The 18031-nt window shown below is 39.4% G+C and overlaps 1 protein-coding gene across 8 annotated transcripts in view; it reads right to left on the bottom strand.

Annotated features, from left to right (window-relative positions):
- Positions 1–18031, bottom strand: part of PTPN5 (protein tyrosine phosphatase non-receptor type 5) — a 99149-nt gene that overhangs the window by 59778 nt on the left and 21340 nt on the right. For 6 of the 8 annotated variants that reach the window (XM_072985688.2, XM_072985689.2, XM_078383857.1 and 3 more), the window contains exon 2: positions 6391–6464. The gene's annotated coding sequence lies outside the window, so the exon portion shown is untranslated. Of the gene's footprint in view, positions 1–6390; positions 6529–17646; positions 17760–18031 lie in introns of those variants that run through there. The other 2 variants (XM_072985690.2, XM_078383854.1) reach the window with 2 other exon arrangements.

Genomic DNA, 18031 nt, shown 5'->3' with positions numbered 1-18031 from the left:
TTATAGAATGAATCAGTAATGTACCTAATCGAGACATTTTGCTGCCTGAGGTAGATTCCATGTTCAGAACCTGGTGGGGCTGCCAGTGAAATACTGGCAATTGAATGACATCTGCCACCACACAACCCCCTAAGGGTAGCTGCCCAGGTTAGGGGAATGAGGCAGGTTATGTGGAGCACACAGCACCATCCTCCCTCCAACAGAGGAGAATGGCCAAAGGACTGACTGTACTACCCCACCCAACCCAGATCTGCCACCCGAAGCAGCTTGTTTCAATTTGCTTAATAGCAGTCGTTGATGTCATTTAGTCATTTCTGACTCTTCGTGACCCCATGGGCCAGAGCACGCCAGACCCTCCTATCTTCCACTGCCTCCCGGAGTTGGGTCAAATTCATGTTGGTTGCTTCGATGACACTGTCCAACCATCTCTTCCTCCATCATCCCCTTCCCCTCTTCTCCTTAATAGTAGAACCAACCCCAAGTCAAGACTTCTGTTCATTATGCTATTCCTGAAATCATATTCTACTGCTGCCTCACAATGCTAATGGTTTCACTGAGGTCACTGAGTATGTACTTATCCTTTTTTTGGACATGACTATTTGTATGTTATGCTTTTGAAGGATATAGTAAGGTGGGATGTCAGAAAAAGTTAACATTCTTGTGTGTAAAGGAAGGGACATCCCTAACTAGGTTAACCCCCTGTTCAGGAAAGGCAGAGGTCACATGTTCTAAGTAGACTGATACTAACTAGGGGCTCCAACCCTATTTAAATACATGGACCTTTGTGACCATATTGTCTGCACTGATCTATTTGTGATAACAAGCAAATATAGGAATACTATGAGCAATGTCCTGAGTTCTAACCAACTGGTGGAACAGTCTGCTCCTCTGGAGACCAACATCCTTAGATCTGATGGTCCAGGCAGTAGGCTCCTCAGCCTGCGGGGCTGACACTAAGTATGACTACTGTCCTTGAGGAACTGGAAATGGGTTCCCACTGCATATGTGGACAGGGTGAGCCACCAGAGAAGGGACTGGATGACCATGTTCAGATGTCAAAGATGGAGGCGGTTCCAGAAGATAATGTGTCCATGGAATGCAACAATGACCCCTTGAAGAGCTTGGGAGTGGAGTAAAACCAGAGAAATCTGCCAGAGGCAAAGAGGACTAGCACAGGTAAGTAGGCTTCAGGAAGTCTCTCTGAATGGCTTGGAAAAAACTCCATCCTTTTTTTTTAATGTTATGAACTTCTCAACTTATTTGAAATTGAGAATGAAGTGAATATCAACCTCTTTGCTCAGGTACACAGAAGACGATGCAGTATAATCCTCAGAATGTTTCTTGCAGGGATGCTCTAAAGCTGCAATATACAAAAGGTGATGGATGGTCTCATCTACTAACTCCTGTTTGAGAGAGGAATTGAAGTAGGGAGAAGGTAGAAATCTATTTCTGGGAATAGAATGAAATACATTTTAGTAGCCCTCTTAAATGATATGAAGAAACCACTTGGAGGAGCAGGTTCCTTTTCTATGAGGAAATGAGAAAACTAAAACAGCTACTGGGAGAAGTGTTGGGATAATAGTTGGCTCTTGGCTGTTTGGATAAGTTAAGGCTAATCTCAAGATCCTCCTTGAGGTCTAGTTTGATCAACTAGGATTGAAGAACTGAAAGCCCCTACTATGGATGAGCAAAAAGAGTTAGGAGGACTCCTTTAGAATTGCTTACCATGTTTCCTTGAAAATAAGACAGGTTCTTACATTAATTTTTGCTCCAAAAAACGCATTCGAGCTTATTTTCAGGGGATGTTTTTTTTTTTCATGTACAACCATCTAAGTTTATTCAAATACAATCATGTCATCTTCTGGTTGCTGCACAGTGGTGGAGGACGGGCTTTCACTTAACTAGGGCTTATTTGGGGGGTAGGGCTTATATTACGAGCATGCTTTCATTTTCAGGTTAGGTCTTATTTTCAGGGAAACAGGGTGCCTTTTTAAAAAAAAATCCAGAAGACAAGAATGTCTTTAAGGACATCAACCCCAAAGGCATGTTCTCCTGGATGCAAGAGTAGTACAGGTTGGCTCTAGATTGGAAAGGACACTCTCTGTTGGGGAAGCACAATGTTTGTGAAAGCCTTGCACGGGGCTGTGTTGTAATGCTTAGAAACTACAGTATTAGTAGTAAATGTGTTAGCAGTGCAAGCATTATCAGCAACCCCAGCCCCTCTTCCCCCACCCCCACCCCAGTTCCTTTCATTAACAAATCTGCAAGAGAGGTTTCGTCTTCTTTCAGGTCTAAGAGCTGAGACTTCAGCCTCAGCATGCCCATTGAGCTGCCCTCTTCCTCATCCAAAAGATAATCTTCAGGGGTGGGACATCAGCCATGTCAGAATGTGTGGGTGGAGGGATAGGTGGGTGAACCACGACTGCTGGCTGGAGAAGTGGAGGGAGTTGGGCAGCTGGAAGCAGAGGAGACTTGGCTGCAGCATGACAGGGAAAGGCAAAGTATTACACAATCAGGCAGCTGGTAGAGGAGGCAGTCTTAAGGGTGTGGGCACTCTTGACACTTCACCCTTTCAACCCTGAGAAAGTGCTCTCTCTGCCTGAACTGTGGGAAAGGAGCGTAAAGATAAGACCCAGAGGAGCAAGAATGGAAAGAAGGAAGCTAGAAAAGCAAGGGGGTTGGGAGATAATTCTTTCTTTTCTTTTTTCAGGAAAAGGAATAAGAATCAGAAACAGGAGAAGCAAAGTGTCTTATTTCTGAGATAAGACAGGGAAGAACTAGGGGTTGAGCCTTGAATCTCATCTATTATCTATCTAATTAAAGCAAGTGCTCACTGTTCCTCCTAAACAGCACTAGAAGGTGACCAAGTCAAGGATGTCTCCTTCAATGCAGACAGGAATGTTTATTACTGAGGCGATCAAGTTGGTGTATATATATATATATATATATATATATATATATATATATATATATATATATATATATATATATATATATATATATATATATATATATATATATATATATATGCAAGTATATTTCTCTGTTTTTATTACATTGGCTGAAATCCTGCTGCTGTAGGTTACTCCTCATAAGGCTGATGATGTCATTGGCAATATCAATTTTTGGGGAGAATATTACTGATTTCGTTCCTAAAGCTTCCAAGGTTCCCGTGGAATCCCATTCATCATGAGGAAGCCATAGTTGGCTGCAGGGTAGGGGAAATATTTTAAGATTTAATATTTTAATTTATGGGGGGGAAAAACCCTGCTGGGATGACTTTACCACCAGCAATTTCCAGAATTTAAAGACAGCCAACAGCATCCCCACAATTAAAAGGATTCCACAGAAACCCTAGGACTTTATGGGGGTGGGGAATTTGAAATGTTTTATTTCCAAAAATTCACCATGACTCATCATGTAATCAGCTTTACAAAGTGCAACTTACAGCAACAGGATTTGAGCTAATACATGCTAAGATGTTCAAGACACTGACCTGGAAAGAAGATGAAGTACTCAAACTATGCCCATTATTGTGGCGAATGGTGTAAATGTGTATTGCAATACCAAGGCCAGAATTCCATTGGAATTCTGTGGCAGCATAAACCAGAAATCATACAAGTAGAGTGCACAATCTGCCAGCATTCGTTGGTTATACACCTGGATGCAGAAAAAATGGCCAGTAAAATAAGAAAAACTTCTTGTGTGATAGCCCTTACGTGTGCAGTCCTTCATAACAGGATTTTGGTTCAATATTTGCAAAAGTGATATTGAAAATCACTAAGATGTGCACTTGTACAAAAGCTACTTTAAAGGTGATTTAAAGGGGAGTACGTTGTGGTCATATTTTCCCTTTGTTGGGGGCTACATCCTTTTCGACCCCAATACTATACCTCGAATGGGAAAAGGTCTCCAACATGGCCAACTTTGCTCATAGAAGCCTCTGGAAAATATGACTTACTATTTCTATATCATTTTCATGTAAAGAGAGGCCTTTTGCCAAACCACAATTGGACCAAAAATGCAATATAAAAATGGGGCAAGGGAGTGCTTCCAGCCTGTTTGTTGACCATCCTATCTTACAGGAAGAAGGCCCCAACTTTGATATTTAGAATGTCCAGCTGGGATGTCAAAAGCCACTGTCAGTCACTACAGGCAGCTTCCTATTTCGATACATGTCTCTACTTTGCACATATCCTATAAAGCCTTGAAAAATCCTTAGAACGGCTACAAAATAGTCCACATGGAATCAGAGTTCTTGGATCTACTTCCTGGCTGTGGGTCTTCAGAAATCTATTCTTTCCTCCTTTGTATTTTATCAGGGGGAATTACCATGTGTTCCACCACTATTTCATTTTTCTGCACAGCAAGTTGGAATCAAACATAGAGCACTGTAATATTCATTTCAGCAAAGGGAGCCTGTTGTGTTTTTAGACATTTGTGTGGAATGCGGCTGGCTTTTGAGATCTAAAATTGAGTTCCTGGGGATGGAAAACTAGATTTAATTAATTTAACAACAGTAACAGAGAACAGAAATATGATCAATAGTTAGCCATCTGTCCAGTGCAATGGGAGAATTTTGCCTTTATATGAAATCTGCCAATGTGGACAAACTTAGATATTAAAAATACAGGATTTGCAACTTTTATTTTAAAATGCCACTTCCTTGTGTCTTTAAAGACAAGCTTCGATGCTTCTGTATTACATGGCTGCTCACAGTACAATGCAAAGAAGCCTTATGAGTGTGTGTGATGTGTTTGACAGTCCATAAAAAGATTGAATCATGCTCTTTACTCACAGGTTTAAACTCAGATCTTCACAATATTATACAGTGGTGCCTAACGTGCATAGATCTTTGAATGTGCATTTTCTGTAAAAAAGTACATGTTGTATCTTAAAGATGGCAAACTACCTGCCTCATACAGGAGACAGTAAGCTCTACTCTAATACAGTATAATATGACACATTAGTATGGATGTTTCTCTTTTCCATGTTTATCATTTCTGAATGATTAACATTATTCTAGGTATTAGCATATCAGTGAAAGGAGTAAGAAACCACGGACTGCATATGTTTTATTGATTAAAGCATGTGAATAACCTTGGTGATTTCCCCCCAGAAGCAATAATTCAATTAAAAGGAGGAATACACGGACCAACCTGCAACACATTTAAACAAGTACGCATAGAATAAGTTACATTTGCCCTGTAACTTGAGAGTTAATTCATCTGGCCTAAATATGAAGTATTTGGTCTAAAGAATTATTACCATCATCAAAACAATTGTGCAAAAAATAAAAGAACACAATTTTCTTTAAAAACATGAATTCCCCCCCTTTTAAAGGGAAGGAATTAATGGGCTAAAAGCTTTTAGTGGGTACCCATGGCATCCTATGTGGCAGCACAGCACATTCCCTGCCTACACTGATCGTGTGGGAGCCCTGTTAGTCATCCGGTGTGCGTAGTCTATTGGCACCATGCCCTTCCTGTATTGTAGGATAAGAAAGATGATCAATTATTTTATTTTTACTTCTCCTTTGCGTAACAGTCAGACAGCAGTCTTTTCATCATTCCTCATTATAAAGGTACCTGTCATAATACATCCAAATTGCATGATAGCTGGGTTGTTGAGATGCAAGAATTTAGTTCCAGAATGTGCAGACAGTGGGATGAACAGTCAGACTCCACTTTGATAAAGATCTAATCAAGGTTGTTTCACACAGTACAAAATGCTTATCGGTCTTGCATCTCTAACTGTGCGGTTTTCAGAAAAAGTCATGGGCAAAGCTTGAAAACATTACCAGCTTGGGCATGGCCATGCTGGTTTCAAGGAAAGGGGTCTTGTATTTATAGCTTGGAAAGTAACATTTCTAAAATCTGCTAAAGCCCCTACATATATGTATGTGCATCATTCATTCTGGATCACCATCAAAGATGGTAACTCTTTGTCTTGATACCACATCGAGCCCCTTCTGAAGTTCTCTAGAGCCATAGTTCCTAAACTGTGCGCCACAGAAGTTCTGAGGATTCTACTGTGCCCCTGGCTGGGTTTGATGGCACCTGGGGGGGGCAGCGGCTGTGGCACAGAGTTTGGGAACCACTGCTCTAGAGGACCATATTGCTTTCCCCTTGACACCATCATTTGGTGGCCTCCCAGCTTTGGTACAAACTTTTCCCATTCTAAATGGTTATATAACTCTCTGAAATCTTAGCTGTTAATTTTAAGCTAAAAAATGTGTTGGAATTTTTAGCACAGATGATTTAAGACTACCTGGCACAATGTAAACCTTCCTGTTAACATATTCAGAAAGCAATTCCTTGCTTATTTTATGGCCAGTCTGTAGAACGCAACAAACTGAGACTACACAGAAGATTGATGCTATAAACTTACCAAAAAGGCAATCATTCTAGGTACCCCAGTTTCAGGATCTCCCCAGCTGATTCATTTGTTACTAATGCCTTCTCCTAATGGAAAAAAAAGAAAGAAAGGAAAAGAAAAAGAAAAAAAGGAAAACAGCAGAGTTTGGATATGAATGAGAAACACATTTTAGAAATTAAACAGGATCTTGCATTTAGCTAAATCAAAATGTTTCAGTGTAGTAATAGGGACAGGGTGTAGAAGGGGCTAAAAACAATAGAGAAGATAAGTTGCAGAGTTGCTAATGCATTTGTAGTAGAATGAGACGGCTGCACAACAGGTGTCTCCTTACCGTATCATACATACAACTGGATATGTCTCTGCCAGTATTTCCATTGTGAATCTTAATTATATTTTGGGCAAACAATTAAGATTTTCCTAAATACTAATCTGCAGCATACAGGGATAGAAACAGGAGGCAGCAGTCAAAATTTAAAAGAGACGTGTATGTAGAAAGCATATATTTTACAGTATTTTATTTATTTTCCTAGAATTCCCCTTACTGAAAAAAAAACGCTGCTGAAAGACATGTACCTAACTATATAGTACTATAGTATAATACAAGTTTATGGAAAAGGGGCCAAGGCATGTCATTATTCTATACAGAAACAAGTATTTCCAAAGGACGTATGTGACTCAAGAAGTGACAAAGTCAGTCACCCTTTAATCAAGAACTAAAGGCATATATTTTATTCAAAGTAACTGGCTGTGCCTGATTACTTACTATAGGATTTTTGGTAACATTGTATTTGGACACAGCAAATCCCATTTATATAACAAAATAATTTTATTAAGGATCAAAGGGTAATGGCTCTCTTTCCCATTCTCAAAATATCTAGCAACCAAGTGGAGATGAGACATAGCAACTGAACAAGGTAGAGAATACTAATTGCCTTTCTGGGAAAATTAAATGGAAATTAATGGGATAAATAAACGGAAATTGTTATGAATGTCAAGAAAAAGTTCCTCCTACAGTGACACACATGACTATAAGTTGTATAGGTAATGCCACTGATGTATAAGAATATGACCAGGGTGGATAAAAACCAATGATTTTTTTAAAATCAAATTGATTTAAATCACAATGAAAATAAACAAATCAATTTTTAAAAATTTCAATCACCAAAACAGCCAATTTTTAAAATTTAAACTGTAAAACAAAAATCTGATTTTTAAAATGTAAATAATGATTTGATCAACTTTAATTTTCTCCAGTAACAAGAACTGTACTTCTGACAAATCCCAATTTAGCTATAAGTATATTGTTTATACCACTCTTAGGGCAGAGAGTGAGGAGAATTAAAGAACCTCTTAATGAGGGTGAAAGAGGAGAGCACCAAAAATGGTCTAAAGCTCAACACCAAAAAAACTAAGGCAATAGCCACTGGTCCCATCACCTCCTGGCAAATAGAAGGGGAAGATATGGAGGCAGTGACAGATTTTACTTTCTTTGGCTTCATGATCATTGCAAATGGTGACAGCAGCCACGAAATTAAGATACCTGCTTCTTGGGAGGAAAGAGATGACAAACCTAGACAGCATCTTAAAAAGCAGAGAAATCACCTTGCCGACAAAGGTCCGCATAGTCAAAGCTATGGCTTTTCCAGTAGCAATGTATGGAAGTGAGAGCTGGACCATAAAGAAGGCTGACCGCTGAAGAACTGATGCCTTTGAATTGTGGTGCTGGAGGAGACTCTTGAGAGTCCTTGGACTGCAAGGAGAACAAACCTGTCCATTTTGAAGGAAATCAACCCTGAGTGCTCAGTGGAAGGACAGATCCTGAAGCTGAGGCTCCAGTACTTAGCCCATCTCATGAGAAGAGAAGGCTCCCTGGAAAAGACCCTGATGGTGTGAAAGTGTGAAGGCAAGAGGAGAAGGGGACGACAGAGGACGAAATGGTTGGACAGAGTCATTGAAGCTACCAACATGAATTTGACCCAACTCCGGGTGGCAGTGGAAGACAGGAGGGCCTGGCATGCTCTGGTCCATGGGGTTACGAAGAGTTAGACACGACTTAACAACTAAACAACAAAACAACAATATCATTTATAGGGTCTGAGTCTAACAAAACCCAAGTCAACTATACTGTGACCAAAAGCTATATCCAAGATATAGCTTTTATTTTAAGCCTATTTTTAGGCTAAAAACAGAAAGACTGGATGGATTCTTGATCTGATCATGCAGGGCTGTTATGCTCTTAAGTAGCCTGCTGTACAGGCAAGAAATCCATATGAATCCCTGAATATGATTATGAGTCAATCTTTCCATTAAATTGCAATGAAGGAAGTACTTGCAATCAATTACTACTACCCATAAAATTTAGGCAAATTTCTAGAAAGTCCATTAATGTAGGTTATTTCAGAAAATTGGACCAATCTAATGGCTACTTCTGACTCTCATGAATCAAGCTACATGCCAAGAAACAGAATGGACCAATTCGGGTTGATAGAACTTTATTCACACAAGTGCACTTATTTGGATAACTAATCATATGATCCACCTGTGCTACCCACGAAAGGAAGGTCTTCTTGAAAAGGGGTTTATGACTGTGGTAGTACATTGGGTTGAAATATGTTGCCCAGAGGAACACTGTGATCAAGAAAATGGCCGAGAAAGCTTTAGTTGGGGATGAGAGGCAACAGACTGCACCCCTTTGGAATCAAAATGACTGAGAATAACATTGGCTTGGGGAGGGAAAGACTATCATTGATTTCTCCATTCTCTTTAATTTTAGCTATCTGTCCATGAAAAGGAAGGATTTTACAGCTCTGTGAGATTTTTTGCATCCAGCCAAGAGCTACACAAAGAGCTCTCTCCTTCCCACACAGGGTCTTTGTAACTTATATAAAAATCCTTCTTTTTTTTCAAAGAAACAGCACACAAATACAGAGAAAGAAACTGAACACCAGATGATTGTTCAGAGAAATGCCAACAATCCACCTCAAGTTTCTTAAATGAAGCAGCAATCATCCTAATTTCTGGTAATTTGCCAATGGCATAATTTTGTGTGAGAATACATGCAACCTTTTGCACAAACAGGATACAAAAAAGTAGTGTCTAGAAGTGCTGCAAAGTTCGGGTAGCAAGTTTACTCAATAATGTGTGAGATATTGAAAATTAACTTGCAATTAAAACCAGAACTTTTCCTTTTGAGTTTAAACATGTAGAAAAGAATAAAGCTATACTCGTTAGATACGTGACAATAGCTGCAAAACCCCTCTATGCTCAATATTGGAAAGTGAATGAACTACTATCAGTGGAATAGTGGTTACTTAAGGTGTTGGAAATGACGAAGTTGTCAGCTTTAATTAAGGACAAATCATTGGTGAACTTTAGAACCATTTGTTAGCACTTTTTGGACTTACCGTCAAACAAGGAAAAAGATGAACTGATGGTATGTGGCTTCGAATTCTAGAGATTTAGATATTAATGAGGACACTCCTGAGTTTGGACTAATTTTGATGCAGGGATACTAACTTGGAAGTACTCACTATAAATAAGTGAAGCAATACAGTGGTGCTTCACTTAACGAGCGCTTCGTTTAACGATGAATTCAAGTAGTGATGACTTTTTTGGAGCATTTTTGCGCTCCGTTTAATGATGGTCCCTATGGGCGATTTTCACTTAGTGATGTTGGGACCGTGCTTCGCATAATGATTAAATTTTTGGGTCCCCTGTTTTTGCTTAACGATGGTTTAAACAGCCTCATGTTTGCTGTTTTTAAATATTATAAAGTTAAAGTTTACTGTTTAAAATGTTTGAAATCATAAAGAGCACTTAATAAATCCTTTTTTAACCAAATTTGACTTTGTTCTGACTCTTTTTTAATTTGTTGTTGAATTTTTTTAACCCATTGAGATGCATTGAATAGGTTTCAATGCATTTCAATTGGGGAACTGCGTTTCTCTTAGCGATGTTTCCTATGGCGATTTTCGCTTAAGGACAGCAATTCGTTCCTATTGGAACGGATTATCCAGTTTTCAGTGCATTTCAATGGGAAACCGCGTTTCGCTTAGCGATGTTTTCACTTAGCGATGAATTTTTTGGAACCAATTAAAATCGTTAAGCGAGGCACCACTGTACAGTGGTGCCCCGCATAGCGACGATAATCCATTCTGAAAAAATCGTCGCTATCCGGATTTGTTTAATGCGTTCCTATGGGCAAAAAACTCAATGTTATTCGGAAATCCCCCATGAGGCCGCCATTTTTGCTGCCCGGTAAGCGAGGAAAGGGCGCGAAAACACTGCGGGCAGCCATTTTCTTTACCCAACGGCCATTTTGGAACCGCCGATCAGCTGTTAGAAAAAACATCGCTATGCGAAAATTGGCAAGAGAAACACTTACCAATCATCACAAAGCGATTTTTGGCCATCTAAAACATCGTTATGCGATTGCTTTTGTGACTGCAAAAAACACGTCACTATGCGGATTCGTCGTTAAACGAATTGCTCATTAGGCGGGGCACCACTGTAATTGGTAAATTTTGTAATAAACAATGGGAAGTTCTATAATGTCTTTGTTTTGAAGAATTTGTTAAACTGGTTTGGTCCTATTTGAGCCCCCTTCCCCCTAGTGTATCCCTTGTATGAGAAACTTAATAAATATATTAAGTTTCTCATAAATATATATATAAATAAATATATAAAATATATGACAAGTTTCAGACATTACTTTAATATATATATTAAAAAGTAATGTCTAAAACCTGCCATATAAGAGTATCACAGCACTAGCAACTAGTTTAGCCAACTGTCAAATGAAACCAGTAACTCTGTAGGGAGCAATTTCCCAAGGCAGAAATGTTTTTTATTTTTATTGTGTGCCACCAAATTAATTCCGACTGGAAAATGGCAACACTTTTCAAGCTTTTCTGGGTAGAAGAGTCCTTGGAAGTGGTTTCCCATTTCCTTTTTGGGGGGAGCTCCCTGGGACTGGGCAGCTTATCCATGACTTCACAGGCTGGCTCTTTTTGGGAAGCCCTGTGCAGAAATGTAGTTCAATATTATTTCTTTAAAAAGAACTCCTAGAAGACTTCTCTGGACATAAGCTGGCTAGATAGGAAGGCAGGTGTCTCAAACTTATCTTTTCCCCATCCATTCATGATATATTTGACTCCAGCCCTGCATCCAGTGCTAGCTCACAGAAGGCACATCCAATCAATGTTCAAGGATCCTTGCCTTCTTTGTGCTACCACTAATCTCATTTATGATGTTTTTGCAACTCTCCCCGTCTCCACTTTCAGATGAACTCTGGAGACTAGCATGAGTGGGAATGTTGCAGGGTTTTGAATTTCTTGTAAAATTATTTCATTACTCAGTAGAAGTACACAGAGATTCAAACAGGATAATAGCTACAGGTTTCCCAGATAGCCACCCCTTTCTCATTAACTGGCACTTAGGGTCTCAATAACACACTTTGAGACAACTGCAGGAGAAAGAACAGAAGTGTTTCATCACGTATAGTTGTGAACACAGCAGAACAGCAGAATAACAAAAAAGCAGACTTCAACAGACCAGCAGAAAGGCGGGGCTCCCCCTGAACCAAGAGGTGGGAGGGGACAACTGGCCAGGGCCATACAAACTGACAGCCACCTCAGGCCAGAAAAATCCCTCCCAGTCACCCAAACCACAGGCAGCATGCAAGACTGTAAAAACTCCAGAAAAGAACCTTCTGTAAAACCCATTCCATTTGCATGAAGCTGGATAGAACCCATTGTTTTACTCTGTACACATAAGTTGTTTATTTATTAGTGACGGGATCCATCAACAGACTGCTCAGTCTCGAGAAACAATTTGATCTAAATTAATCTAAACACAACAACTACCAGAGTTTGAAATAAATGAATTGTTTCTAGTAACTTTTAACCAAATGGGACCAAACACCATTAAGATGAAGATGTAAATTAATGAAGTCATTTTTTCAGTGTTTACTCACAGTTTTTATGACTTTAATAATTTTAGGTGATCTATCAGAGACATCACCTTGCCAACAAAAGTACGCATAGTCAAAGCTATGGTTTTTCCAGTAGCGATGTATGGAAGCAAGAGCTGGACCATAAAGAAAGCTGACCGCCGAAGAATTAATGCTTTTGAATTGTGGTGCTGGAGGAGGCTCTTGAGAATCCCCTGGACTGCAAGGAGAACAAACTTATCAATTCTAAAGGAAATCAACCCTGAGTGCTCACTGGAAGGACAGATCCTGAAGCTGAGGCTTCAGTACTTTGGCCATCTCATGAGAAGAGAAGACTCCCTGGAAAAGCCCCTGATGTTAGGAAAGTATGGAGGAAAGAGGAGAAGGGGACAACAGAGGACGAGATGGTTGGACAGTGTCATTGAAGCTACCAACATGAATTTGACCAAACTCCGGGAGGCAGTGGAAGACAGGAGGGCCTGGTGTGCTCTCGTCCATGGGGTCACAAAGAGTTGGACACGACTAAATGACTAATCACACATTTTACCAGGGCTATAACCACCAGGTAGAAAGAGTCTAAGCTACTGCCAAAAGCAGGGGTCTCAAACATGCGGCCCAGGGGCCATTTGCGGCCCCCCAGATGATAGTTTGTGGCCCTCGCCTTGCCTGCCCCCCAAAGCGCCCACACATCCTCTGCTGTCAAGAGTAAAAAAAAAGCCTTGCCTCGCTTGCCGACTCTCTCCCAAGACAGCACCTCTTGCATCCTCCATCCAGAACTGCAGCCTGCCAGCCAGCCCACCTGTCTGTCAGCTAAGGAAACTCCTGGTGGCTTCCTCAGGCTCTTGCTCCACTTGGGAAAATCTGATGTGGCCCAGCCTCACCCAGACTCTGCCTCCAGCGGCCCCCAGGTAAATTGAGTTTAAAACCCCTGGTCAAAAGCAAAAGGGGGATTGATCATGGTAGCAATAGCCATGCTTGCATACCTACTATACACTGGCAAAAATGTAACTTCCACCACTGCCACTAGTGCTATGTGAGAGCTTATGAATACCTGGCCTAATGATTTTTTTGATATGAATTGAAATTATTAGATAAAACTTGAAAAGTGAATTCATGGGATGGATTTCTTCGTGTGTTTTGGTCTTAAACTGTAGCTTACTTAGAATATGTATAAATTCAGCACTACTAGGTGTAACCTTCCTTTAGCCTTGACCAATATGAGGTAGTAAAAAGGCTGATGCAGTACATAAAAAGATATGATTGGTTAAAGAAATTGTTGATAATCGTGGGCTTAAATTTGTCTGTTGCTCGCTGGATAGTGCAGTGAGTTGGATAACTGGCTGCAGAGCCAGAGGTCATGAGTTTGGTTTCCCACTGTGCCTCTTGGGGAGGAGAGCCAGCCTGTGCAGCCTTGGGCATGTTACACAACTCCAGACTGCCCTCAGAAAAAAGGAAATGGAAAACTACACCTGGATATGCTTTCCTTAGAAAATACTGGAAAGGGCTGCCATATGTCAGAACTGACTTAACAGCACATTATTATTATTATTATTAATTAAATTCATTTGTTAGTTACAGCTAAATGGTTATACATTGATATGAAATGGGGAGGGGCAATGCAATAGGCCATTAGGGGTAGCCTGGATAATATGCTTAGGTAATTGGAATTTCAATCAACCCATATGATCCCACTCATCTCTAGAAAACAAATTTAATTCAGAGAATATGATTCACACCCACTGATTGTTTGCTATTTAATAGCTTTGTTTTAAAGAGGTAAGTCATGATTAAATGTCTTTAGAAACAATTCATGTATCCCAGACAGTTGTTTCCTTTTTAAAAAAATTCACTGATGAAGATCCATGTAAGAAAGAGTAGATTTGCAGTTACCTAAATGCTACGTCCCCCTCTTGGACACATACTTAGGCACTGTGAAGACTCTGAGCAAGTTAGGGAAGCTAACAGCAATACAATCAGAGGAATAGACTCTATTTTGAGTCTGAGCCCTAGCAGGGTTAAAGAACAGACTCCAGCATGAGATGTATCCATTTTCTTCAAGGATTATTAGTGACATCAGAAGGAAAGAACTGATACTTTCAATGGAGACTGGGACAGAAAAAAAACCCTTCAGAGCAGCAACTGGGCAGCAACAGCAGTAAAATTTAGCACTGGTGGAGAAATTTTCATAAACAGTACAGTAGTAGTAACACTTGAGCTAATTCTTGTTGGTACTTTACAGAATAAGGCAGTGATGAATCACTTTTGAATAATAATAATATAATTTAATAGTTTACAACCTTGATAATCTTATGATGAACCAACCCAAAATGAAACAAGTGATAATGCCAGAAGATCAGACTCCAAGGTAAGGAAAGTACCAAGGAAAACAAAAGGATAAGTATCAACAGTACTGCTCCTAACAAGGCAACTGGATTAAAACTGAAAGGATGTCTAGTTGCCCCTTGTGCAGAGAGGCAATAGGAAAGTCCAATACTGCACAATGCATGGAACATGGAACATGAGACTTGTGAATCAAGGTAGGCTCAAAACCACAGAACAAGAACATTTAAATATTGGAAAAATTGGTGTGAATGAACTAAAGGGGACTGCAATGAGGCATTTTCAATCAGATAACTGCAAAGTGTTTTATTCTGGAAACAGCAAAATCAGGAGAAACATTGAATCTCAAGTACACTGCGACAAGACATAGTAGAAGCAGTTGAGGGTATAATATGAAGTATGACCATGAAATGCCAATTATTGTTTAGGGAGAGCCAATCAACATAACCATCATTCAAGTCTACACTTCAACTACAGATGATGAAAAAGAAGAACTGAACATTTTAACACAAGTGTACATGAGGAAATTGATCACACACCAAAATGGGATGTGCTGATAATCAAGAGCACTAGAATGCAGAAGTAGGAAACAAAGCAGAACCAAACATTCTTGGATAATTGGGTCTGGGGACCAAAAATGAAACTGGAGAGTGACTAATTGAACTTTTTAAAACTACATGCAACCTAATATACACATGGACATGACCAATGGACTATATAACTGAAAGCGGAATGTGGAGATGCTGTACAGTATATTGTCTTCAAAAACAAGTCCAGCAGTGGATCACAGTCGAGATCATGAGTTGTCAACATCAAAAAATTAAAGCTGAATAAGAACACTAAAACAACCATAATACCCAAATAAAATGTAAATAACATTCTTGAAGAATTTAAAGACAATATAAAGAACAGATTTGCATTCCTTGACACAGCTGACTATGAACCAGAGGACCTTGAATAGAAATTAGAAATACTGGCTCAAATATAGTGCACATAAGTTTATTTCTTGCTTTCTATAATTCCATTTTAGGTTCCAAGGCTTCCCAGGGCTCCCTTTTGCCCTGGGAAAGGCACTGGGAGCCTCAGGATGAGAAAAGGGAAGCGTTTCATTTTAAAAAAATCACTGGCAGATTGCTGCCACTGGGATCAGGACTGCTGCCCAGCAATCCAGCAGCAATGTTTGGTGATTAAAGCTCCCCTCGATCCCACAGCTCCCAAAGGCTTCCCTAGGGCAAACTGGAGGCCTAGGCAAAAGAAAGGAAAACTCTGATGAATGACTGAGAAAATTCTTAAAGTTGTTAACAACAAGTGAGAAGCAAAGCAGAAGGTGACACATATGAGATCAGAATCTGATTAGGTTAAAACACAGGAGATGGAAACAATATACAATAGAACCATCACAATAATTCCTCATAAAAGGAGAGTGATGCTCCCTTTTTCCATTAAAAACTTTTACCAGATATATAGCCTGATATACCAGATATTCAACCTGGATTCAAAAAAAAGAAGGGACACTAGAAATCATATTGCAAGCATCCACTGACTACTGGAGCTGGATAGCTCAGTAGTTCACGTCTCTGCCTGTAGAGTCAGAGACTGGGAGTCTGATTCCTCACTGTGCCTCCTTGATAGGGGCTGGACTTGATGATCCATAGGGTCCTTTTCAAGTCTGCAGTTCTAAGATTCTAAGATCTGTTCAATCTATATGCATAATACATCATACAAAAAGATTGGTGGAAGAAACATGAGTAATGTAAAATATACTGATGATACTGTATTACTGGCACAGAGCAACACTGAGTTGAAGCGACTACTGAAGAAGGTTAAAGACAAAAGTGTAGAAGCAGGGTAACAGTTAAACATAAAAATGATAAAAATAATGGCTACTTGAAGAAACTGAAATTGTTAAGGAGCGTTGACACCTTGGTTCAATAATCAAGTCAAATGGAAACTGCAGCCAACAAATCAGAAGAATACTGGCACTTGGAAGGGTCGCTTTAAAGGAACCTGACAAATCTTCAAGCATCAGGACATGTCACTGGACATCAAGGCCAAGATCACACATACAATAACCATGATGTACAAGTGTGGAAGCTGGACAATGATGAAGTTGGCCTGGCTTCTTTGCAATGTGGTACTAGAGGTGGACTTTGCAGATTCTATGGACCTCCAGAAAAACAAATAAGTGGACTCTAGAACAAATCAAACAGGCTATCCCTATTAAAACAACCAGAACTGGGTATTTGTGCTCAGCTGCATTTAAAAGTTAACAATGACTGCTTTGTCTGCAAAACAAATACGTAGAGTACAATCCAGAAAAAAACAGAGGCTTTGGAGAAGTGCTGAAATGATGTGACGGGACTTACTCATGATTTGTGAGTCACAATGAGACTTGATATTTGCTGGATCATGCCCAGAATTACTTTTTTTTTCCAGTCATGAGACCAACAGTTAGTTTTAACTCAACCCTTTTCATTTATTGCCTGCCACTAAATCAGGTCCTACCATTTAAAAATTATTAAGTAACAATTTGCTTAAGGAACTGGGCAAGGGATTAGAAGTTTTTAAAACAAGCATTTAGCAATATTTTGTCCCAAATCAAACTAACATGCACTCAGTTGATAAACATAATACTGGGACACATGCATAGGATGTCTGAGAATACATTCATCCAGTTTCACTGCCATATATTAAAGCATGGGTTGAGAGATTCTGAATCAAATTTCAATTGTTCACATTTTTCTATGTATTTCATATATTCATTTAACATAAACTCAGTTTTATTCTTAGAAACCTTTGTCCATGCTTAGGCTAGCTGTTGACAGTCATGCAAGTTATTCATATGTCAGTCTTCAAAACATCCTGTAACACGCTGATCAAAGTTATTTCCCCTTAGATGAAAATGATCATCTTCAGTTAATATGTCTTCCATAGTAAAAGGAAGATATGTGACCAAACTTTACAACAGATAAACTTACACTGTTTGTATTGTGGGATACCAAAGAGGATTAAGATAGATTGTGAGGCATAAACATGCCCATAACCTGCAAGACGTTTGTATCTCCACAGATGTGTAAGTTTCACCTAAATAGAGCTGAGAGAAAAATAAGGCAAATGTTACAAAACAAAATAGTAATTGGTGATGGAATTGTGCTGTATTTTAAAATATAGTAATTGTGCTGAATTTTAAAATCTGTTAAATGAAGGGCCTCCAGGCCAACGTACTGACAAGCAAAGCATTTCATTTCAACTTCAGGCATCACAGTTTGCCCCCAAAAGGCACAGGATTTCTTTTTTTAACAAAAGCCTTTTTTTGCCCCAACTGATTTTTTATTATACAAAGGAACATGTAAATTTTTTGAA

The sequence above is a fragment of the Pogona vitticeps genome, chromosome 1 (genome assembly GCF_051106095.1).
Source record: "Pogona vitticeps strain Pit_001003342236 chromosome 1, PviZW2.1, whole genome shotgun sequence".
Taxonomy (NCBI): Eukaryota; Metazoa; Chordata; class Lepidosauria; order Squamata; family Agamidae; genus Pogona; species Pogona vitticeps.
This window is presented reverse-complemented; position numbering and strand designations above follow the sequence as displayed.